The 25,184-nt window shown below is 44.5% G+C and overlaps 1 long non-coding RNA gene across 2 annotated transcripts in view; it reads right to left on the bottom strand.

Annotated features, from left to right (window-relative positions):
• Window positions 1-25,184, bottom strand: part of LOC123370286 — a 46,057-nt gene that overhangs the window by 3,582 nt on the left and 17,291 nt on the right. Inside the window, exons 2-3 of one of the 2 annotated variants that reach the window (XR_006579356.1) lie at window positions 24,217-24,319; window positions 23,990-24,112 (exon numbers count right to left, since the gene is read on the bottom strand). This is a non-coding gene — a long non-coding RNA (uncharacterized LOC123370286). Of the gene's footprint in view, window positions 1-23,989; window positions 24,113-24,216; window positions 24,320-25,184 lie in introns of those variants that run through there. The other variant, XR_006579357.1, reaches the window with a different exon arrangement.

Raw genomic sequence — 25,184 nt, 5'->3', positions numbered from 1 at the left:
AAATGTTTTCATTTCGTTCAAACAACAAACTAAAGCAGAGATCCCCAGGGTCAGCCTGGGTCCATCCTGAATGACACTGAAAGGACAGATTACTACATCTCTGTCACCTTTAGGGACCATAGATAACTCATTTGTGTGTATGTTTGCTTGCTTTAACCTGAAATAACTCTCATTTCTTTTTCCTAGTTAATAAACCTTTGATAGTTTATTACAGGATTGGCTACAGGTGTTGTCTTTAGTGTAAGATCTAGGTACCAATTGATCTGGGTAAGTGACTGGTCCCTTGGGACTAGAAGCAACCTGAATCTTTTGTGATTTTTGGGGTAAGTGACCATTTATCGCTGTTTCCAACTTGCCTTGGTGGTAAGATAGATTGGAGAGCCCAAGAGGATTGTCTGTGACTAATACAACGATCCAGGAGTCCATATTTGTTACTGCGTTGGTAAAATCTAATTATAGACCATACAACCAGCTAGGGGCGTCTGCCCTGTTTTTGACCGTTTGCCCTGAGGTAGGCAGTCAGTCATGAGACATTCCAGCCATTGTGACATAGTGAAAGAAGTTCTCCAGAATGACTGCTTATCTAAAATGTCATGCCTCCAAATGTTGTGTTTCTGTAACATCAGGGGTTTCAGATTATAGCAGGGGTCGGCAACCTTTCAGAAGTGGTGTGCCGTGTCTTCATTTATTCACTCTGATTTAAGGTTTCACATGCCAGTAATACATTTTAACCTTTTTAGAAGGTCTCTTTCTATAAGTCTATAATATATAACTAAACTATTGTTGAAGCAGCAAAGAGTCCAGTGGCACCTTATAGACTAACAGACATATTTGAGCATGATGCATCCGACGAAGTGGGTATTCACCCACGAAAGCTCATGCTCCAATACGTCTGTTAGTCTATAAGGTGCCACAGGACTCTTTGCTGCTTTTACAGATCCAGACTAACATGGCTACCCCTCTGATACTAAACTATTGTTGTATGTAAAGTAAATAAGGTTTCAGAATGTTTAAGAAGCTTCATTTAAAATTAAATTAAAATGCAGAGCCCCCCGGATCAGTGGCCAGGACCTGGGCAGTGTGAGTGCCACTGAAAATCAGCTCACGTGCCGCCTTCGGCACCCGTGCCATAGATTGCCTACCCCTGGATTATAGGGTCATATCCTCAGCTGGTGTAAAGGGACACAGCTGCATTGAGATAATCACTGCTGGATTCCTTCTCACCACCAAAGGAACTGGCCCATAAGTGTAACAATGCAGGTCAATGTATGTCTTATTTTACATATTAGTATTACTATACTTAGTAAAAAGTTTCAGAATCCAATTTCATAGATGCACAGATTGCATTAATCTTTTGTAATAGCTAAGTAATTCAGTTTTGAAGATAAGAACAAGGCACAGAATATTCTCTGGTGGTTCAAAATTACCTAAACCAGCCTTAAAATCCTAACTAATGAGCTCCTAACAATGGAATTGATTGTATCTCTTCAAACAGTAACTCTGAGAAACTTAAGTGAGCTCCTCCTTTTAGAATATCATGTAGTTGTCTGGGCTTGTCTGTTAGGAAGCAAGCACAGACTGACTTTACTTTCAAACAAACACTCCCACATCTCACAATGTGATTTTGTGGCTTGTGGAATGATAACTCAGGTTATCAAAAACAACTGCAGACTGGCTTCTAGTTTGAATGCCTCCTTGTATCTGGGCTCTTTGCCTTAAGATGGCTGTTCTCTTTGGCCATGTCTTGATGGGTGAAAAGAGTGTGGTTTTTCATTCATGTCCACTCTATTGAGTTAGCATCATGTGATTGAAAAGCCCACTCAACACTTAAGTCAGGTCTCTGGCTAAGGCCCGTTCGATACTGGAAATTTTTGCAGCTATAGCAATGTCGGTTGGGAGGGGTGTTATTTGGTGACATTTTTATACCTGAAAAAGCCCAGCTGTAGACACAGGTATAGCAATATAAATGTGCTTTTGCCAATATAATTCATTTCAGTCAATGAACCTATCTAAGCTATACCCACATAACCATCTTTTTTTACTGGTATAATCCATGTCTACACTAGGAGGACTTGCCAGCATACCTATACTAGCATAGCTAGCCTGGGAAACCTTTTAAATGCAAACTAGACTTAACATGTTTCAAGTTGTTACTGGCTGTGTTGCAGGTTAGGCTCTCCCCTAGACTACATGGTCAGCTAATAGGACTTCAAATGTATGAGGAAATCACCCCTCAGATTCCACTCAGGAATATCCCACTGGAGTAGGAAGCCTCCACAGCAGGAGCAGGACCAGGACCAGCATAGCTGGTGCTATGTTCCCCCATAAGAGCTTTTGGTATGTGGGCATGAGAAGTGACTGACAGGTGGGAGGCATGCCTCAGCCCCACCTCATCTTGAGTGGCAGCGACAAGTAGGGACCATTGCATATTAGGTGCAAATTAGGGCAGCCCAAGGAACTGCTCTAACCTGTGAGAAGGTCCCCGGGGTAGAGGAGGCACAAGCTACCCCTCCACAATCTCTGGGCTCAGTGCTGACACAGGGCTGAATCAGCAGCTTTTGATTTCAGTGGGAACAGCACTGGGCCTTAAATATACAACCAAAAAGAACAAACCTCACCTATAAGATTTTCCAGGCTATGCTGTTAATATTTAAGATGCTGTTTAATACCTTTTAGAATTCACTTTCGCCTCAGAGCTATAGACAAGTACGGTATGTGCTGCTCTGTGCTAAATACTTGCACAGTAAGTACAAACAGATGTTTGAAGATATGCTTTGAAGCAAAACTTTACCCCCCAGATTCTCTCCCAGGAATTTTTAGAAACAATATACATGAATGTACCCAAGCTAAAAGACTTGAAGAGCTGAAGACCAGCAAAGTTGGTGGAGGGGGATGTGCAGGAGCAGCAACTGATGGAGCAGGAGCACATGCTCATATCTCCACCGCATAAAACTCTTTATAGCAGTGCTTAGGCATCTTTCCATCACTAGTTAATTGGCTTGGCCCATTTCTAAAATGCATCTGCAGTTTGTGTGTGGATCTTTCTGGGCACCTTTTGAGCATTAACACCTCTAGGCCAGATTCTGCCCCTTTAACCATTGAGAGTTATCACCAATACACAAGGAGTCCCATTAATGTCAACAGACAAGATGCTACTTGTTGTGAAAATGGCTGGTAAAATGTGGTCCATGTGCACAGAAGGATCTGACACATGTCAGTTCTATTGACTGCATACACAGGTGTTAAGTAAGGGTGTTAAATATTTGGATCCCAGAGGGCTCTAGAGACCCACAATCAGGGTCCCATTGTGCAAACTTCTGTACATGCATTAAACAGGACAGGTAATCCCTACTTCAAAGGGCTCACAATCTCATGTCAAGATACAATAGGGGACAGAAGGGACTGCAAGAGAAAGATGACAAGGTAATGGTGAAACAAGCCAATGTTGCACAATCAACAGTAGTCATCATTTGGAAGGCCAGGCTGAGGACAATCCAGTGCATTACAGTAGGTCTTTGGTTTTGTCTCTTCTGGCCCCTTCTTTTGGTCCAGTGGCTGGGCATTAACTTAGGACTTGGGAGACCTGGGTTCAAGTCCCTGTTCCTCCACAGATTTCCTGTGTGATTTTGGGCAAATCACTGAGCCTCGGTTCCCCATTTATAAATCAGGGATAATAGCAATTCCCTACCTCACAGGTTGTTGAGAGGATAAGTACTTTAAAGATTGTGAGGTGCTCAGAAACTATATTAAAGGAGGCCAAATAAATATCTAGATAAATTCACTCTGTTTTATCTTTCTACTGTATACAATGGACTATTAAGTAACTTTTAAACATCAACTATTCTAAGTGCTCTAAACAGAAAGTGATGCTCGGTCTTAACTATATTGCAGTGCTGGTGCACTACTATACATCTTTCTACCATATACCTTCAAATATTTTCCCCTTCGTCTTTTTTTAATTTCCCCTTTCCCTGATAAGCCTTGTTCCATGCTTGTGAAAATCCACTTATTTTTAATTCTAAGACCATTGTTCTTCCCTTTCTCACCCACTACACTTTTTCCTCTATCCAGATTCTACCTCACCCTTTGCTTGCGTTCCTTATCTGCTTTTCCTTTCAATAGTCCTGCCCCCTCTCCTTGACTTCTCTTCCTCCAGAGCGTTTCTGTCCCTAATTTCCCCTCTCAGTCGCTCCCCATTATGGCAGAAAGGATGGCCTGGTAGATAAAGCACAGGCGTAGGCCTCAAGAGACTGGGGCTCAATCACTGTTCAGCCACGGACACCCTGCATGGCTTTGGGTGAGTCACTCAGTCTAATTTGGGTCTTAGTTCCCCATTTGTTAAGTCAGAGGAACATGCGGGAGGGTTGTGAGGATCAAACCCATTAATGATCATGAGATACACTTAGATACACTGGGAGCAAGGGCCATATAAGTACTTAGGTAGAGTCCTTCTAACCCAAGCCCATGTCTCCATTTACTCAATCCCCACTAATGGAGCTTTAGGGAGGGCATGATGGAGAAAAACCTTTCCTGTTCTTAGGGTAGCATGTTACTGCTACCTGCTTCTTTGTGGACAGCAGCAAGGCCAGGCAGAGCTATCTTGCCACTTCCCCTAAAGCGGTGTCTGCAGAGGGTGTCTTCTCTGAAAACATCCCTCCATTGCTTACATCCGTGCAGCTGGTAGCAACAGTGTGCATGCTTGTGTAGACAAGGCTGCAGGAGTCTGCCCTGTCATCACAGCTGCTCAGAAAAACTCTTCATGGCATGGTGGTGAAAATGCTGATGCCTTGTCTTCTGTTAGCTCCTTATTCTAATACAACAAGGCAGGAATTAAACAGGAAAAGGGGACAGCAGATCATATTCCACCTTGTGTTTACGATTTTCAGTTCAATTCCATTTCTTTGTTAAGGAATAACTCCCTGCTAAAAACAGCTTCCTCTGTCAAGCTGTGACTAGTTTTGGATACTGGCAACTTGATCTAAGTTCATGGAACTAAGTGTCTGAGTGACATGTTCACACACTGTAGGACAATACCAAACACCAGAGCACAGTCTACATTTAGGCCATTTCCTTTTTCAAATTGGGGTGCCTAAAGTCAGACATCTAGATTCATATTTAGGCATCAGTGAACTGATTTTAAGTGGTGCTGAGCACCCACAAAAGACAGGCCACTTTTATTTAGTCCTTATTTAAGCAGTTTAGGTGCCTAACTTTAGGCATCCCAGTTTGAAAACTTGGGCCTTATTCTCTGCTTAAGGGCACATTCAGTGATTTCACTGAGTAAAACCAGAAAAGTGTGCAATGGATTTATATAATATCACTGGCGTAATGTGCTGGGCATGTATTGACCCCCATTGGTTTATGGGTTAATTTAATCTAAAGCAGGAGTCCTTCATTTCTAGCCACACTATCTTTCTAAATAAAGTGTCTCCTCATAAACTAGACTGAATATTTCCCTCGAACGGTGTATTCATAGTTCACTCCCTAGAAATCGAGAGCTCTCCCAGTGTGCTTTATTCATGTGTGCTGCACATGACAGCTGCTCTGCATAACTGGCAACCATAGTCTGGTTTTGGGTTGTGACAGGACAGCTTGGACTTTAATTTTTAAATCTCATAAAATAGTGAATGACCGATTAAGATTTAAACACAACTGTATCAAAAATTTGGCAACCACTCCAGGAGCAAGTTAATTCATTGGTTGCAGTAAATATCATTAGAAAAGCCTGACAAAAGAAAATGGGAAGCAGCTGGGGAAAAAAAAAAGTTGGAAATGAGTTGCAGAAGACTTCTAGTGGACCCTGGGGCCCCAGGCTTTAGAGACCAGACAGGGCAGACTGGTGAAAAGAAATAAAAATCTGAGTGATAGGCAGGAACTGATTGATATTAGAGGGAACAAACTTTACCATTCTGGGGACAAGTTCAGATACCACAGCTACGATATTTAGAGCTTCCTGGAAAAGGATGTCTCCCATTTATCCCCAGTCCTGTCAGGAGCACATCATATATTCTCCCTTCATCCTGTTTAATAGGAAACTTTCATCCACTATTCTCCTAATTCCCGCCACAAACACACCAGAGGTTAATTCCTGATCCCAATGAAGTTAAGGGCAAAACTTCCACTGATTTCAATGGGGCCAGCCTTTCACCCAAGGTCTGGGCATGATACCTATTCTTACCAGTCCTTACTTCATCCTTTCTGGAACTGAACTCCATAGCTGGCATGGCACAGGAGTTTGGGGCATGTGAGAGAAAGTATCTTGAGCCTGTAGTTTCGGTACCCCAGCTGAACAGCTTTACAGGAAGCCTGAATTTTTCTGAAGCTAAGTTCTGCTAATGAACATGCAGAAGAGAAAAGGAACTAGTTTGTTTTGACCTATTGAATAAACTATTTCAAGAGTCTTTTCTACCTCCTATGGGACAAGTTCTGATCTCACTTGCAGTGGTCTTAGGAGTAACTCCACAGAAGTGAATGGTGTTACTCCAGATTTACATTGATCAGATGGAGCAGAATGTGACCACATGTAAAAAACAGAGCAAGCAAACTAAGCCATGGAATTCAAACTGAGATAATAATGAAAATTCCCATCCCAGCAACCACCTGGCAAAGTCTACAGGTGGACATTATGAGTTTAGTCACAATGGTACAAAATCTGCCGGGGTTGCTGGAGGTGTATTTACAAACACCTCCTATCAACCAAAGGATTGTTATACTGCCCACTCCCTGCTGCACTAAATAACCACTTCTAGAAATACTGGATCCCGACTGACTGACAGGGGCTGACATACTTCCAGAAGTGCCAATTATGTGCAGCAGGGAGCAATGGTCAAGCCAGAAACGAGCATTTGCTAACTCATTGGCAAAGCTACGTTAAAGCTACAGAATCATTTGTTTGGGAAAGGACCTACAGCAAATCATCTTGACTCTCTCCCGGCTTCCTGGCAGAATTAGCTTTGGTACCTGTCATCCCTGATACATTTGGTTCAAGTCTAGCCTTGCACATTTCCAGTGCAGATGATTCAAGACAGCCTTAACAGTTCCAGAGTGCAACTATTCTTATGCAGGGGTTGGGGGGTGTGAGGAATTATTTTCCTAATATTTAAGCTGAGTTAAGCACTTATCACTCAGCAGTGAAGTGCCACACCCTGAATTCTTACCCAGTGCTCATGCTGTTCTGTACAGATGGTCTTCCACCATGCCTAGGCCCATGGTATATGAGCATCTGAAATCAATGGGCATTTGACCTGCTTAAGGATTGTGTAAAAACTGAGTAAAGACCTCAGCGTTTGTCCCATTTAAGAATGGGATCTACAGGTGCTCAAAAAAGGTAGCCTAACAAGTTGCTGCTATTGTTGTATCCGGGAAGCCTCTGCAGCAACAGTGACTTCAGCCAGTCTGGAGGATGTTATAGGGCGGAAAACAATCAAAGCCAAACAAAATAAACATACTTTATAACATGCCCTGAAAACAGCCAGGTTAAGCCTCAGGAGAAGAGGCCCAGCTACTCCACAGAGCAAGCTCTGCCACCAGTCCCTGAAGTGTCACCCTTAGGAAGTGAGAGCAATTTCTATGATGAGACACAGGGCAAGAGGTGGTCCCTGAAGTAACTGGGTCCCAGATCATTTCAGGTTTTAAGGACTTAGTCAACACTTTCAATTGCACCCAGAAGAAAATGAGTAGCCAGTGCTGCTGAACACAGGTAGTTGTGCACCCATAACAAGCTGTCCCATATAGAAGATGAGAAACTATCCTTCACTGTCTAAATCTGCTGGGGGTATCCATAGCAAGTCCTAAGACTAGGCTATTGCAATAGCATAATGTCAGTCTCCGACATTAGCAGGGACTCTGGAAAGATTTGGGGGTCATGGTGGGTAATCAGCTGAACATGAGCTCCCAGTGCAACACGGTGGCCAAAAAAGCTAATGCTATCCTTGGATAAATAAACAGAGGAATATCAAGTAGGAGTAGATAGTTATTTTACCTTGGTGTTTGGCCCTAATGTGACTGCTGATGGAATACTGTGTCCAGTTCTGGTGTCGACTACTCAAGGCAGATATCCATAAATTGGAGAGGGTTCAGAGAAGAGCCACGAGAGGTATTAAAGGATTAGAAAACATGTCCTATAGTGATACACTCAAGGAGTACAATCTATTTTGCTTACCAAGGAGAAAGTTAAGAGGTGACTTGATTGCCATCTAAGTGCCCATATGGCAAACAAATATTTGATAATGGGCCTTCAATCTAGCAGAGAAAGGCAATGACTGGAGGCTGAAGACAAATTCAGACTGGAAATGAGCATAAAGTCTCAACAGTGAGAGTAATCATTGGAACAATTTACCAAGGGTTGTGGTGGATTCTACATCACTGACAATTTTTAAATCAAGGTTGGATGTTTTTCTAAAAGAGCTGCTCTAGGAATCATTTTGGAAATTTCTATGGCTTGTGCTATATAGGAGGTCTGACTAAGTGATCACGTTGGTCCCTGCTGGCCTTGGAATCTATAAGTTTCTTGTGACAAAAGCATGACTGACTTCTGGATGATCTGAATTAGAGAGGAAAGTTTACAACTTCTTGGCTAGTCACAGATGTAAAAAGTCCCTATAGGCTAACCCTACTATCTGATATTTCAGGAGCAGCAGTGGCTCCAATCTGGCCAAATATGACCACACACTCTCAATAGATGGTGAAGGCAGCATGAAAATAAAACTTAGAGGCTTGACTTTCGTAGGGACCAGGCTCTGGCCATTTTGACCTTCATGTAAACAAGAGAACACATCACCCACCTTTTTGATGGCATCTAGAATTCCCCCTACACAGACCTTCAAATTCAGCAACATCATGTGGCAAACAATAAAATAGACCCTTGTTTAAAGCATAAAGTGCATAATAAATTTGCAACTTAATCTTAACACATCACCCAAAACCAAAACCAGCACCAACACTCAAAATTTAAGACCTAAAGATAGACAATATGCTGATATTCTATCTGGGGGATCCATTCTTTGGCCTTGTCCCCACAGAACCCCATTCCCTGGATTCAGCGGGGAGAAGAGATCTTCTAGTGCCCAGTGGCCCTCCCTTCCATATAAGCCCAGTACAAGAAGTGTGAAGATGTCTCACTGACCACATATAGGCCCCAGCCTGGGACCAGCTTCAGACACGGGGTGGGAAATGATCATTCTGAAGTTCCCCCTTTTTCTTGGCCCCTTGTGGCAAGGGGAATGTTCTTTTTTACCTTCTCCAGTTTCCCCTCTCTCAAGATGAGGGAAGATTTCCAGATCCCTTCCCTCACATATTCCCACCACCCTTAAAAGGGAGGGGAAGGGGATTTTTCCAGCATTTCTGAGAGGAGAAGTGTCAAGAAGTATCCTTGGCTCCATGTGTTGGTACCAACTGTGATGGGTTCGGTCACAGAGAACCCCTGGGGACTGTCACCTGATGTGCTGAGATTAGCTCTAAGCCAGTTTTCCCCGCCAGCTTGGGACTCCAGAACCCTGCCTTGTTGAGCCAAACACACTAGCCTGTTGCAACACAGACCCAGATCTGGTTCATGCCCCCAAAGCTGAAGAGTTTAACCAAGAACTGCTCAATGGGTCACCGATCTCCAGCACCCAGTTCCCAATGGGATCCAAACCCCAAATAAATCCGTTTTACGCTATGTGAAACTGATAGTGATTTTATTAAGTATAAAAAGTAGGATTTAAGTGGTTCCAAGTAATAACAGACAGAACAAAGTAAGTTACCAAACAAAATAAAACAAAACACGCAAGTCTAAGCCTAATACATTAAGAAACTGATCACAGGTAAATCTCACCCTCAGAGATGTTCCAATAAGCTTCTTTCACAGACTAGACTCCTTCCTAGTCTGAGCCCAATCCTTTCCCCTGGTACAGTCCTTGTTAGTTCCAGCAGACATCTTAGGTGGAAAGCAGGGGTTCTCTCATGACTGGAAGCCCCCTTTGTTCTGTTCCACCCCCTTTTATAGCTTTGGCACAGGTGGGAATCTTTTGTCTCTCTGGGTTCCCACCCCTCCTTCTAAATGGAAAAGCACCAGGTTTAAGATGGATTCCAGTATCAGGTGACATGTTCACATGTCCTGTGAGACCCCCTCCATTCAACCAGGGCTGACCCGCACATATATAGTGGAGGCTTGCAGGTAAACAGAGACATTTACAGTCAATTATCCTAATCAATGGGAGCCATCAAGATTCTAAACCACTATTAATGGCCCATACTTTGCATAGTTACAGTAGGATCTCAGAGTTATACTTCATATTTCTAGTTTTAGTTCCAAGAATGATACATACATCCAAATAGGATGAACACACTCAGTAGATTATAAGCTTTGTAATGATACCTTACAAGAGATCTTTTGCATAAAGCATCAAAGAGTCCTGTGGCACCTTATAGACTAACAGACGTATTGGAGCATGAGCTTTCGTGGGTGAATACCCACTTTGTCAGATGAATAAAGCATATTCCAGTTACATTATATTTACACTCCTAAGCATATTTCCATAAAACATTATGGAGTGCAACATCACACCAATGATGGGGGAACAAAGACCCTTTCTCTCCACACTTAAGACCTTGGTCCTTCCTACAGATGCCAAGTTCCCTCTCCCTTACATGGAGTTATCTTCTACAAGGCATGGTGGCCTGCCCCCATTTGCCATTGTTTTCAGGTTCCTCTTTCTCATCTTCTGTCTGAAAAGGAGGGCATGGGAGGCATCCTGTCATCCAATCTCAGTCACAGAAGAAAGGAGTGGCAGGTGGGCATTAGTATGTGGTGCATTTTGAGGGAAGAAGTGAGACACCAGCAGGTGGGGGAAGGAATGAAACGAATGATACGGTGAAAGATACGGAGTACTCTAATGGAGATTCAGTGGGAGTACTCCAAAATCTTTGCAGGATCTGGGCCTTAGTTAGAAAGTGCACAGCAGTTTCTTTCTGTAACTAATTGATAAAGACTTTGCACCTTGGATTTTTACAGTCTTTCCTTTCTGTTATTTATTACTGGATAAGTGTGCATTCCCTGGGTACTCCTAAGGACTAGCGGCTAGTATTTGAAGGGCCGTTGCCAGCTATCTAAAAGGGCTTGTATACAACACACCCAGCAACACCCTCAAAAGGGTTAGGGATCCCCAAACTAATTCATATAACAGCAACCCTGTCCACAAATCCATCCTCAAACCTAAATCTACTGTGAGACACAAGGTAACTTGCCAGCTGATAATGGCTGGATAGGCAATCAGTGAAGATTATGGACATCATCAACATCTTCTGTTCATTTATAGATATAAAAAAAGTCCTGCAAAGTGAGCACACAACCTGGTGTTCCTATTACTTTTACCCTCATCTGCCACCCTCCTCCACCCCATTTCTTTGTTACTTCAGTTTGTTGTGTCTTAATTTATATTGTAAACGCCTCTGTGACTAACCAGCCCTTCCACAATGGGGTCTCAATCCCTGTTGGGGCCTTTGGACAATACTATCATTATTCAGTTACATCTCTATAATACAAAGGGCTGGCACCTATCCAAGGCTGCAGATGCCCCTACCATAAATTACAAAGGCAGATCAAATTCAGCAGCCAGCAGAAAGCCAAAGTCTCCTTCTCACCACAAACTATATCCCCCTAAGATGGCTACACACCAACTAAACACCCACCACTGGCCCATGACAGCCAACTTGGGCTTATGGGTAGGGTTGCCAATTTTAGTTGGACGTATTCCTAGAGGTTTATTTAATATTAATCTTTAATTCCTGGAGACACCAGGACAATCCTGGAGGGTTGACAACACTACTCATGTGGCTTGGGCTGTGTGGACGTCTGTGTTTGTGCTAGAGTCTCGACTCTAGGACCTTGCGAGGTAGGAGGGTCCCAGAGCTTGGGCTCCACCCCAAGCCTGGAAGTCTACACAGCAACAAAACAGCCCTGCAAGCCCAAGTCAGCTGGCATGGGCCAGCCATGGGTTTTTCTTTGCTGTGTAGATATACCCTCAGATAGATGTGCCTTACTGTCGGCTCTGATGGTCAGACCTGAGGGAAAACTTGTTCCAGAGTTGAGGAGTCCCTGACAAAGAATGGTCTACCACAAGGCTCTGTTAAGTTGAGGAGCATCCAGCTCACATGTCTCAGCTGGTTGCACTATGGTAATATTACTTAAGTAAATAACATTTAGAAACAAACAATGTGTCAAACATGGCCTTTTACAAAAACAGATGTTTGTATGGAAAAATCTATTTATTCCAATATTTTCCTCAATGTTCTATTTATCTGCTTCTCCAACAGCATCTTCACACCAACTTCCATGCAGCCTCACGCTCATCCATGGCACATTGTTCTTGAACTGGTCCATAAGGCCACCCCATTCAAGCCCTCCTGAAGACTCACTACTTACCGTGACACCTACAAGAACTTAACCAAGTACAAACAGCTAGCTCAAGGGACAACTGGATAGATTATGCAAATTTCATCTCTATCTGTATAGAATGTACGTAGAACTAGCGGTATGTGCGGCAGTCATCCCCACGAACCCTCCGCTTGACTGTTTCATTCCCCCTTTTCCCCTCCCTACATCTGATTCAGGAAAACGTTCCTATTCAGGAAAACACTTAACCATGTGCTGAACTTTGAGCATATGGTTAAGTGCTTTCCTGAATCTGGGCCTCAAACCGTAAGCTCTTTGGAAGGACTGAAATTCCTCTTGACTCTTTGTACAGCACCTAGCACTTTTTGCACGCTATGGTAACATGAATAAATAATAATTTCAGAATTGTTACTACTAATGATCAAGTGTGAACCAAAAAACAACACAGCTTGACTGCCAGGTCCTAGGGGAAAGAATTGGCAATTAGAAAACCAACATCTTTTTACTTGTAAGCTAAGCACATTTGCTATAGAGTTACCAGTATATACTATGGAATACCTTAATGCCATATTCATAAGAACAGGTAAGGTAAGGTAAGAAGTGGAGATATACCAATATCCTAGAACTGGAAGGGACCTTGAAAGGTCATGGAGTCCAGCCCCCTGCCTTCACTAGCAGGCCCAATTTTTGCCCCAGATCCCTAAGTGGCCCCCTCGAGGATTGAACTCACAACTGTGGGTTTAGCAGGCTAATGCTCAAACTACTGAGCTATCCCTCCCCCAGACATACAAACAGACAACAAAGGTCCATCCAGGCCAGTATCCTGTCTTCCAACTGTGGCCAATGCCAGGTGCTTCAGAGGGAATGAATCATCAAGTGACCCATCCTCTGTCACCCATTCCAAGCTTCTGGAAAACAGAGGCTAAGGACACCACCCTCACCCATCCTGGCTAATAGCCATTGATGGACCTATCCTCCATGAACTTACCTAGTTCTTTTTTGAACCCTGTTATACTCTTGGCCGTTCACAGGGCCACTTTTCAGAGGGTAGCTGCACATTAATGTTAATGGAGTTCACATTACATTCAAAAGAAAACCAGTGTGTTTTCCTCTTTAACCACTAGAACATAAAGTGTCTGGGTGAGTAATGGACAGGTAGGAAGCAGATCTAAGATCCTAACCCCGTCCTCAGTCTGGTCTCCCTGTGCTGGGCAAAGGGGCTGGAGCAAAGTAAAGGAGCTCCAGGAGTCCTGGATTCAGCCAGGGAGGATTTCCCTGGCACAGGTACCGCAAAAGACAATTACAGTCTATCCTCTGAGGACCCCCTCGCAAGCCCAGAATCAGGAGAGTACAGGGGTGGCTTAAAGTCCCATTAGCCTCCCCCACACACACACTCCTCCTGGGCTGAGAGTTCTGTGCTGCGCCGGATATCATCCCTGCAAAGTGAAGGTGTGGTTGTAGCACAGAAAGACTAGCTACCAGGTAAAAATAGCAGTAAAGACTTGGTGGCATGCAGGCTAGCCACCCAACTATAGACTTGGATTCATACTTGGGTTGCCAGCCTGCACTGAAACCCATGCCACCATATCTTCACCACTGTTACTCGTGCTGGCTAGCATGGTATGCCTACCTGTGCTCCAATCATACCATCACTTGCAGTGAAGACATACACTCAGAATCTTAGAAACCGGAACAGAATCTCACCCCTAGGTTCTATTCCCAACTCTGACAGACCTGGGTAGGTAGTTCATATAACTTCTTGCCTCAGTTTCCCTTTCTGGTAAATGAGGCTTGTAATGTTTAGCCACTTTTATAATGCGCTGTGTGATTTTGGACAAAAGCGGCAAGTGCTGTACAAAACATACATTATAAAAACAAACAAACAAACACCAAACTCTCTCCCCCTGTGAAGGTATTTATTTTTCTGCCTAAAATGACAAGCAAGTTCTAGTACAGTGTTACAGGCCTCAGGGAAAATGCAGATCACATGCAACGGTTGAGATAAAGAAAGGGAGGAGAGAATTTTTTGACTTCTGTAAGGGGAGGGAAAAAGGGAAAGAGAAGTCTCTTAACATGACACTTACAGTCACTCCTGACTTAACTTTCTTGAACATCAGACCTGAAACATCAGCACAACTCTCTCAGAGTTTAGAGGAGTGGGCCTTGTTCAGTGGCAATCTACATCTGTCCAAAATAAATTTAATCTATTTCAAAATGTGTATACAAGGTTAAAAAAAAAACAGACATAAAAAGTAGTTCTGCTGTGTGGAAGTTGTATTTCAGTGATTTGTTACTGCTGTGAAGCTTCTGTAGAATTGCTCACCCTTGACACACTATGTAAGAGCCAGTATTGTATTTTTTCCTGTTTAACGGAGAGTTGTAACCCTACTTAACCTTTCTTTTTCTAGCTGCCAACACTGGGTGGCACTAAATAACTCCTCCTGACGTTTACAAAATCAGCTCGAAATACAGCACTTGCAAAACAGACTTTTGGCTTCAGCCTATCCTACCAGCAAATGGTTTTGTTTGAGAAACTTTTTGATCATATGGTTGTTACAGTAGAAACATCTGACTCACATGGCATATTTTGTAGTTAGTTGGTTTGTTAGATTGTTAGACTGCTCCTGAAAAACGCTTGCTTCAGCAGTCTTGCTGGGAATGGGGAGGGCAGGGAGGGCGGGGGGAGGAGTGACTGTGCTGCCTGGGCTTTAAAGTTACATTTCCTGTATTGAGTTGCTGAAATACTTTAAAAAATGTCTTGCTGGATGCTAGAGACAAACCAACTCCCTTAAATACTTCAAAAATAAATCAACTTTGGAAAGGACTGAATCAATTGATTTTACTTCCCAAAGTTAGTGTTTATGGTACAGATGCTGAAGATGCCAATCTTATAACATAGTAAAGGCTTGCAGTTCTACTTTGTTACTCAGTCACTTCACTGAGTTATGAGGTTGTGAAACTGGAGGAGCACGAGGGTTACCAGATAGCAACTGTGAAAAAATGGGACAGGGGGTGGGGGGTAATAGGCGCCTATATAAGAAAAAAGTCCCCAAAAAACACGACTGTCCCTTTAAAAACGGGACATCTGGTCACCCTAAGGAGCACAGTGGGCAATCGGGCCCCCAGAAGGACATTTTCAATGGAAGTTCGGCTTCTGTCTTAAATGCTGCCCTACAGGTTGAAGCCACAGAATGGCAAACTTGTGAAAGTGTTATTTTGCAGTGATAATAAATTGACACCATTTTGTGTGTAAAGCTCCCCTTCTCCCTACTGAGGTGAAGCATGGTTAAAATGTAATAAACATTTAAAACAAGATAACAGGCGTGAAAGTACTCAATGCTGAAAGCAAGTGGAGAGGTCTATGACAATCCTGATATGAGGAAATTAACTTCACTACCCAAAGCTAGTCTCAAAGGGTCAAATCTTCTGGCTAATATTAGGCTCCCATGAGCCCCAGGCTGTCTCCATCCTCTGCACAAGACTCCCACAGCAACCTCTGAAGGATCAGAGATCAGTGACTGAGGAAGGGTAGATTAGGACAAGATAGGGGCCACTGGAAGACACCCCACCCCTACACAGGAAAAATTGGCAGAGGGATAGTACAGCTTGGAGCTACACTAAGGGCCTGATTCAACTCCCAGTTAAATCCAGGGGAGTCTTTCCATTGACTTCAAAGGTAGTTGGACTAAGCCCGTAAAAATGGGATTGCAAGGGCAAAATGACTCCAATAGACTCATGCTATCAAGTAAACAGGGAGAGCTCTAGGGTCAGAGGCACAAGGTCTTCATGCAGAGGATCCTGGCCTCGCAGGGATCTGGGGTTCATTGGCAAAACTGCTCCCATTCAGTGGGAGAATGAATCCTGCCTCCCAAGGGAATAAATCAGGGAGAACTCTGTGACGGGAATCTTGCAGGTTTCTCCACCCCTCCAAGAATCTTTCCCATGATCCAGCCCACACTGATTAGCTAGACACTGGCTTCTAAAGAACAGATTAATGACATCATATGGGAAATAGAAACAGATGTACCATCTGTTCTGTGGTATACAGTTTTGAAGGGCGGTTTTGTTAAAACAAATACTGCTGTTCTAGATGTCAATATTAGACTCTGCTTGACTGTAACACGGAACATCTTCTTGCTCTCCCCCAGAAACCAAACTCCCTTCTAGAATACAAACCAAAGCAGGGGTATTCATGATCAGTGGACTGATGATGTACTTCTGGACAATGGCTAGACTATGGCCTTGTCTATACAGACATTTCAGCCACTGATGTCTACACTAGAGCTTCACAACAGTGCAGCTTCCCTAGTGGTTAAATCCCAGGGAAGGCAAGACCTATGCTTCAATCTCAACTTGCATATGTGCTTCACAGCATCTTTCTCCAATACAGACAGATGTCCTTTCTTTGAGGCCCACACTACTTCTTTGAATACAATTGTCAGGATTAACCCTTTCAGCTTCCATTGTGACACAAAGTACATACTACAGTAACCCCACCTACTATCATCCATCACCAGTCAGGCAACCACAATCATCTCATTTTCTTCATTTCTATTTTCCTATTTTCTCCCCTTACCTTTCCATCTGAACATTTTTCCATTGTCTTAATTTAAAGGACTTTTAGCAGGTTCAGTAACTTTTTATGGAAACATATCCTTCCCCTGCCCCCATCTCTCAGAGGGTTTGACAGCCTTCTCCTGCTGGTATCTATATCCCCCTTAGTTCCTTATGTATGTATGTATGTTTGTCCATCGTTTTCGAAGAAGACCTTGACATCTAGCAGATTGTGAGCTGTCCACAGTGCGTCCGCAGGTGGCTGATAAGGCCAATATGGGCACGAAATGTTCTGCCACATGTCGGGCAGACATGTGTGGGCACCACTGTTACAACATTTAGAGCTCTGGCTTTACGGAGTGCTCGCTTCTCTTGTGCTATGGTTATCCTTCTGGCTTCAGATGTCTGGCAGCCTTGGTGGATCAGCGTACGCCATGTCGATCGGTCTTGTGCCAGAGTTTCCCAGGAGGTGATGTCAATATCCAGGGACTTAAGAGAGGCTTTCAGCGTGTCTTTGTATCACTTCTTTTGTCCCCCGTGTGAACGCTTTCCTTGAGACAGCTCACCATAAAAGAGCTGTTTGGGGATGCGGTGGTCTGGCATCCTTACAACATGGCCTGACCAGCGTGTCTGGGCTTTCATAAGCAGAGTGTAAACTGACGGCAGGCCTGCTCTGGAGAGGACTTCTGTATCTGGCACCTTATCCTGCCACCGGATCCTCAGAAGTCTGCGGAGGCAAGTCATGTGGAAGTGGTTCAGTTGCCTAGCATGCCTCCTGTATACAGTCCAAGTCTCACTGGCATACATCAGGGTAGTTAGCACTACTGCTCGGTAGACCTTAAGCTTTGTAGCAAGGCTTATTCCACGGCGGTCCCACACGTTGGTCAACAGTCTGCCAAATGCAGAACTTGCCTTAGCGATTCTGCAGTTGACCTCGATGTCAATTGTCACTGCGCAAGAAAGGGTGCTGCCAAGGTATGTAAATTGGTCCACTGCTTGCAGCTTTTGTCCCTTCACTATGATGGTGGGCTCTTGGTGTTGGGCTTTCAGAACTGGCTGGTGCATCACTTCGGTTTTCTTTATGTTGATGAGGAGGCCGAAGTTATCGCATTCTGCTGCGAATTTATCCATGCTAGCTTGCGTTTTCTGCTCTGATCCAGCATTCAGGGCACAATCATCAGCAAAAAGAAGGTCTCTTAGTACAGTCTCCTTTGTTTTGGTGACAGCCTGGAGTCTTCGCAGGTTGAACAGTTTCCCATCAGTCCTGTATCTCAGGCTGATTCCCAAGGAACTGTTCTGAAAGGCGTCTGACAGCATAGCTGAAAACATTATGCTGAACAGGGTCGGTGCCAAAACACACCCCTGCTTGATGCCGTTTGTGACGGGAAAGGCCTCTGAAGCTTCTCCGTCGTCCAGAACACGAGCTGTCATGCCGTCGTGGAACTGACGTACCATCAGGATGAATCTGTCAGGGCACCCAAACTTCGACATGATGCGCCACAGACCTTCGCAACTGACAGTGTCAAAAGCCTTGGTAAGATCCACGAAGATGGTATACAGTTCACGATTCTGCTCTTGACACTTCTCTTGGAGCTGCCGAACTGCAAAGATCATGTCCACAGTGCCACGCTCTTTGCGGAAGCCGCACTGTGTCTCGGGTAGTAAACCCTGTTCCAGGTGGTCAATCAGGCGATTCAGCAACACTCGTGCAAGGATCTTACCTGCGCTAGAAAGCAGTGATATTCCTCTATGACTATCACAGACTTTTTGATTTCCTTTCCTCTTGTAGAGGTGTACAATGGACGCATCTTTCAATTCCTGAGGAATGGACCCTTGATTCCAGAAGGACTGGAACAGCTGAGTGAGTTTGTCAACAAGCATTGCACCACCATCCTTATAGATTTCCACTGGAATCGCATCAGATCCTGAGGCCTTGCCACTAGACAGCTGACTGATGGCCTGTAGGGTTTCAGTCTCTGATGGTGGAACGTCCAGGCTGTAATTAATATCCGCCTGGGGCATTCTGTCAATCGCCTCATTATTGATGGAAGATGGGCGGTTCAGTACGGATTGGAAATGCTCAGCCCAACGCTGTAGAATCAGAGTCTTCTCAGTAATGAGAGTTGCACCATCTAAGTCCAGTAGAGGGGAACTCCCTGAAGGCCGAGGTCCGTACAAGGATCTAAGGGCTTCGTAGAACCGTTTGGCATCGTTTCTATCAGCAAACTTCTGGATTTCATCTGCTTTGGCACTCAACCAGGAGTCCTGCATCTTGCGAAGCTTGCTCTGTACGGTCCTGCGAATGTTGTTGAAGGCATTTTTCTTAGCTGTTGACGACGGGTCGTTCTGATGAGCACGGTGAAGGCGGTGCTTTTCAGCAAGTAAAGCCTTGATCTCTTCATCGTTTTCATCAAACCAGTCCTGCTGTTTCCTGTGTGAGGGTCCAAGAACCTTTAGTGCAGAAAAGTGCACAATATTTTGGAAGCGTTCCCAGTTCCTCTCAACGTTTTATTCTAATTGCAGCTCTGAGAGTTGGTTGTCGAGATCTTCTACTAGTGAAGCTGCTGTGTTGGGGTTCCTCAGTTTACTGACGTTGATCTTTTTCATCACAGCTTTATTTCCCTGCGGACGTCTCTTTGGCTTGATGTGAAGGCTTAATTTAGAGATGATAAGTCTATGATCAGTCCAACAGTCAGCACTCGGCATGGCCTTAGTCACCCTTACATCCTGTCTGTCTTTCCTCCGCACGATGACATAATCAATGAGATGCCAGTGCTTGGAACGTGGGTGCATCCAGGATGTCTTTTTGCGAGTGGGCAGGCGGAAGATGGTATTGGTGATGATCAGATCATGAGCCGCACATGTCTTCAATAGTAGTAGGCCATTACTGTTGCATTTGCCGATTCCATTTTTTCCAATGACGCCATCCCAGGCAGAGTGATCGGATCCTACTCTCGCGTTAAAATCGCCAAGTAGAATCAGCCTGTCGGTGCGCTTCACAGATGAAAGTAGGGCATCGAGATCTTCATAAAACTTGTCCTTTACTTCATCCGGATTCGTCATTGTGGGTGCGTAAGCGCTGATTAGTATAACTCGCTTTCCTCTCGGTAGTGGAAGATGCAGTGTCATGAGTCGATCGTTCACGCCCTTGGGAAGACTGGCAAGTTTGTGGACAAGATGATTCTTAACCGCAAAGCCAACTCCAGATTCACGACGTTCGTCACTGCTACGTCCACACCAGAAGAATGTGTAACCACCTCCTGTTTCTGTGAGCTGACCTTCGTTGGCTAGACGAGTTTCACACAGGGCTGCAATATCGATGTTAAATCTTGCGAGCTCTCTGGCAACCAGAGCTGTTCTTCTTTCTGGTCGATCTGCTGAGGGGTTGTCTTGAAGCGTGTGTACATTCCATGTACCAATAATGAGTGGTGTCACCTTGCATTTTGTTGTTTGAAATTTTGTTATTCGACCGCATAAGATGGGATCCCCTCCAGCCGCGGTAAGCTGGCCAGGGTTCTATGAAGCAAACAATGTTTAGGGCACCTTTTCTAGCCCCTTCCTCTTACTACGGAGGTGAGCAGTGCAGTCCTAAAGAGGGCTGCTCAGTCACTCAGGTAGACGCCGAATCCAGCTGTTGCTTCGGTCAGCAAGAAGACGACCATTAGACCTGAGCTGCCTGTGTGCAGGTCCGCGGCTACAGCTCCCAATGTATCCACACCTGCTGCTTCGTCGCTCGCCCATCGCCACAGGACTTTAAAGTTTACGGGAATTGGAGGGATGTCAAGACTTGCGCGTGAATTGGATTAAAGTGAGGGAGAGGTGCACATAGTCAGCCTCACTCTCTCTTCCCAGATTCCATCTTGCTCCAATGGCAGGACAAAAGTCGAGACGGTTGGAGATGGGCTGGGCGCAGTGGTTGACCAGGGCGTCTTTCGCGTCTTGCCGTGCTCTTAGCGTACCACGTCGCTTGCAGAAACCGCCTTCATGACCGTTGGTCCTATTCCAAAAGGTCTCATCCGCTCAATCCGCCGGAGTCTGTCTTCACATGCTCGGGATAGACAAGGCCCTATCTCACCGAAGGTCTATGCCCGACGGCTACTCTCAACCTGGTTTAGCCAGCCTGTCGAAGCTGTTCCTTATACTGCATTTTTCAAACCCTAAAAAGGCTACGCCAAGTGTTGGGTGTGATGTTCCCCCCTGGTGATATCTGGACTGGTGAACTGCTAGGTCACTCCAATCCTTGACTCTGGGAGCCAGCCTTACCCTGCTCCACTGTGAGAACCCCACACCTGGGCTGTTCATGCACAGCCTCTGGCATGTAAGCTGCTCCTTGGATTGTGCAACCGAATGACACTAGCCAATGTCTCCAGTCCCAGACAACCCTAGGAACCTCCATCTTGCAGTGTCCAGTTATGCCCGCTGGACGTTGTAAGCTTATATGAGTTCATCAATTTAACAAAGAAATTGATATGTACCAGGCTTGTTATCCCAAGGGGAGTCTCTGAAACACTTCAAACCAAATACACTGCTTCAGGTAGAATAAACAAACAGATTTATTAACTACAAAGATAGATTTTAAGTGATTATAAGTCAAAGCATAACAAGGCAGATTTGGTCAAATGAAATAAAAGCAAAATGCATTCTAAGGTGATCTTAACACTTTCAGTGCCCTTACAAACTTAGATGCTTCTCACCATGGGCTAGCTGGTTGCTCTTCAGCCAGGCTCTTCCCTTTGATCAGTACTTCAGTCGCTTGGTGGTGGTGTCTATAGATTTAGGTGGAAGAGAGAGGAAAAGCATGGCAAACATCTCTGCTTTTATCATGTTCTTTCTTCCCTCTTGGCTTTGTCCCTTTTCCCCTTCAGAGTCAGGTGAGCATTACCTCATCACAGTTCCAAACTGACCAAATGAAGGGGAGTGACTCATTGAGAGTCTAACAGATCCTTTGTTGCTGCCTAGGCCAGTGTCCTTTGTTCCTGTGAGGCTGAGCTGGGTTTGTTCCATACATGCCCTGATGAGGTGTGAACTGCCTCTCTGCTCTTGGAGAGTTTTTGCCTGGGCTTATTTTAAGCCATGAAGACACATTTTCAGCCTCATAACTATACACGTGAAATTACAACCTATAACATTACTATAACATTACTGTAACAACAATGCTCAGTGCATCATCAGCCTTCCGAAGACACCTGACATGACAACCTTTGCATTGGATACCACACAAGAATGAACATAGGGGTGCTGGGTGTTCCCCCGAAGTACAGAGCGTCACATTGGGGTGGGCTGATCACTAAACAATACTGCCTAGACAGGCTACCCCAGCACAATGACCATTTGCATGTGAGGTCAATGTGATACTACAGAACAGCATCCACAAGGAACAAGAGGAAGCAGAAGCAGATGAGCCTGCCACTTCTTCCCGTTCCAAGGTTCTCATTTAAACAGAACCCATCCCAACAAACCCACGCAGGGTCTGGGATATGTCTCTCCGTTAAGGAAGGCATAGCTGTCCCAAGCTCCCTTTTTCACACACACCTCCCCACAGAGCTGATTCAAAAAAGATTTTGGCAAAATATCTTAAGGATTTTTCAGACAAAAAGCTCTCTTCAAAGTCCAATACCTCCTCTTCTACTTCAGAGCCCAGGAAGCAGAAGGGAAAAGTCCTAACGATACATATAAAAATAAAAAATATCTAAAAAATCTGGATTACACTTCCCCATTTCCCCATAATCTGAGGAACAAGAACCAAGTGCCTGGAGAAACACTTCCTGACTGATATATACTTGACACTGTGGCAAAACAACTGATCAATCCTTAGCCCTGTGAACTCTGCCAGAGTAATCAGTGTCCAAGTCCTCTACCATAACATGTTTGTCACCCAGTAACAAAAAAAGATTCTGGTCTCCTCTGTCAGGCCATAATGAATAAAAGGAGAATGGGTGTTTCCTGCAAAGGCAGATGCATAAACAGACTAATAATTATGTTTTAAAAAGTCAAGAAAATAAATAACCTTATATCCAGATTCCTAAAGGGGATGTCACATAGGTCACTGAAGCAAATTAGATTCTCATTCCCACAGAGGGAGATTTTTCCAAAGAAATTACAAAGGAAAAACTAGGAAGAAATATGGGACTTTTCAGGCATTTACATGAGCCTTAAAACAGGGGTATATCTTCACTTCAGAGTTAGCTTGAGCTCTTACGTGGGCATTGCCCCTAATCCTTCACACACAAAAACCTCTCATCTGTGTTTGGTGGTGCCTTAAACTCAGGTGGGGGTGCGGTTAGAACCCACATTCCACTTTCACTTGGGGTGAGAACCTGCCCACTTTGCAGTAAGGATGCAGGCTAAACCACTTGAGTATGATAGTCCTCCAGTGCCTTCCCACAGTTCTCCCCATGTGCCCAGAAAGACAGACATGTTCTCCCACAATTCACTAGAAAATAATCAGAGTGGCTCAGTTTACTGCATCACAAAGAACCATGGAATATACTCCCCCCAAAAGTCATAGTGACACATGCAGGAGAGTGCAGCCCCAGCGAGGTCACAATAACTCAGGTAGGGCTTTCCCTGGGTGTTTCTTTAAAATATAACATCTGAAGATCTGCAGAAATCAGCAAAATATGGGGGGAAAATACAAATCCATGAAATCAATGAATTTTCCATAATTTTTCATTTCCATGTTTGTCATTTTAAACTGTGTCTACACCAGCAAGGGCCCCACCCCTCACATTTCCTCCCTATTGCTATAACTTTTCCTCAGATTATCTGCTTTTGCTCTCTTCCACCAGAAACTTGAAGGGAAAATGGCTACTTTAGACAAACCGTGATAGGACAAAAGCTTTCCCCAGATATTAACTGACCCTTGCCTTCAATCTTCCTTTACTAGCTACAACCGATCCCAAATCCGAATTATACATCATTAGTAGTAGCTAAGACTGAGATTTTCAAGAGAGTCCCCCTGCTTTGCCTTTTACCTCTCTGTTAGTTAAACCTGGTGAAAACAAGTCTAGCTGACACAGCGGTAAAATGGATCTGGCTATGAGAGCGAACTAGGACACTTACTGGGCTATTGTGACAGCCACCATCTTGGCCAACGGAGGGACCTCCAGAACCAGATACATGAGTTTCTATAGCTTGAGCTAAAGAGCCAGTGTGTATAGCTGAGTGCTTCTACAGATGCATCTTCTGTGAAATGGGCACAGAAAGGAAAGCATGACATGGAGTGACCAGTGGGTTACACTTCCATCAGTTCAGTAAATATCCTCAATATATAGAAAGTTATCAAGCACCTGCTGTATATCTAGCCTCCCATCCTGAACATGGATTGGCTCCATTTCACAGACTTGGGCTAAGGATGTATGGCCATGCTCACTTGCTGCTTTTAAAGGTGACCTGCAAAAGAAAGAGAAAAAATTAGGCTTATTGCCCTTTTTTGCTTCTTTACGATGGATAATAGACCTTCATATTTTTGCTTGGGGGAAGATTATTTTTAAGTTTGTTTGTTTATTGCTTGTTCTTTAAATTAGAACAGGGGTCTGCAACCTCTGGCACGCGGCTCACCAGGGTAAGCACCCTGGCAGGCCAGGCCAGTTTGTTTACCTGCCGCGGCCATAGGTTCGGCCAATCACGGCTCCCACTGGCCGTGGTTCGCTGCTCCAGGCCAATGGGGGCTGCAGGAAGTGGTGCAGGCTGAGGGATGTGCTGGCCTCAGCTTCCTGCCGCCCCCATTGGCCTGGAGCGGCGAACCGCAGCCAGTGGGAGCCGCGATCAGCCCAACCTGCGGACACGGCAGGTAAACAAACTGGCCCGGCCCGCCAGGGGCTTTCCCTGGCGAGCCGCATGCCAGAGGTCACCGCCCCTGAATTAGAAATTCAAGTCCTGTCTAGTCTGGAAGATTCTATGATGACTGAAGAGTGATGTAATAATTTCACTCGAAGTCAAGAAAGTGAAAGTTGAGCAACTGAAAGAAGCAATTTTTAAAATGCACTGAAATAGTGTAAACGTCTGTCCAAATGAGTGCAGAAGGAAACTTTAATTGATCTTAGATTTTCTTCAGGATACTGAACTAAAGCAAACTCTTGCTGAATATCTGAGGGGAGGAGTTACACTGCCATCTGCCACCAAATTACCGGCATGTTCTGAGTTGGAAAAATGATAATCAAGACATTTTCTGGTAGCAGCCACTTGCCCCTAAACCTTTGATAAAAGGAGAAATCAAAATGTAATATTGGTCTGTTTTAAAATGTAGAGCACATGG

Source organism: Mauremys mutica, chromosome 1 (genome assembly GCF_020497125.1).
Source record: "Mauremys mutica isolate MM-2020 ecotype Southern chromosome 1, ASM2049712v1, whole genome shotgun sequence".
In the NCBI taxonomy this organism is placed as follows: domain Eukaryota; kingdom Metazoa; phylum Chordata; order Testudines; family Geoemydidae; genus Mauremys; species Mauremys mutica.
Note: the sequence above shows the minus strand (reverse complement) of the source record. Positions and strands in the feature narration are given on the sequence as shown.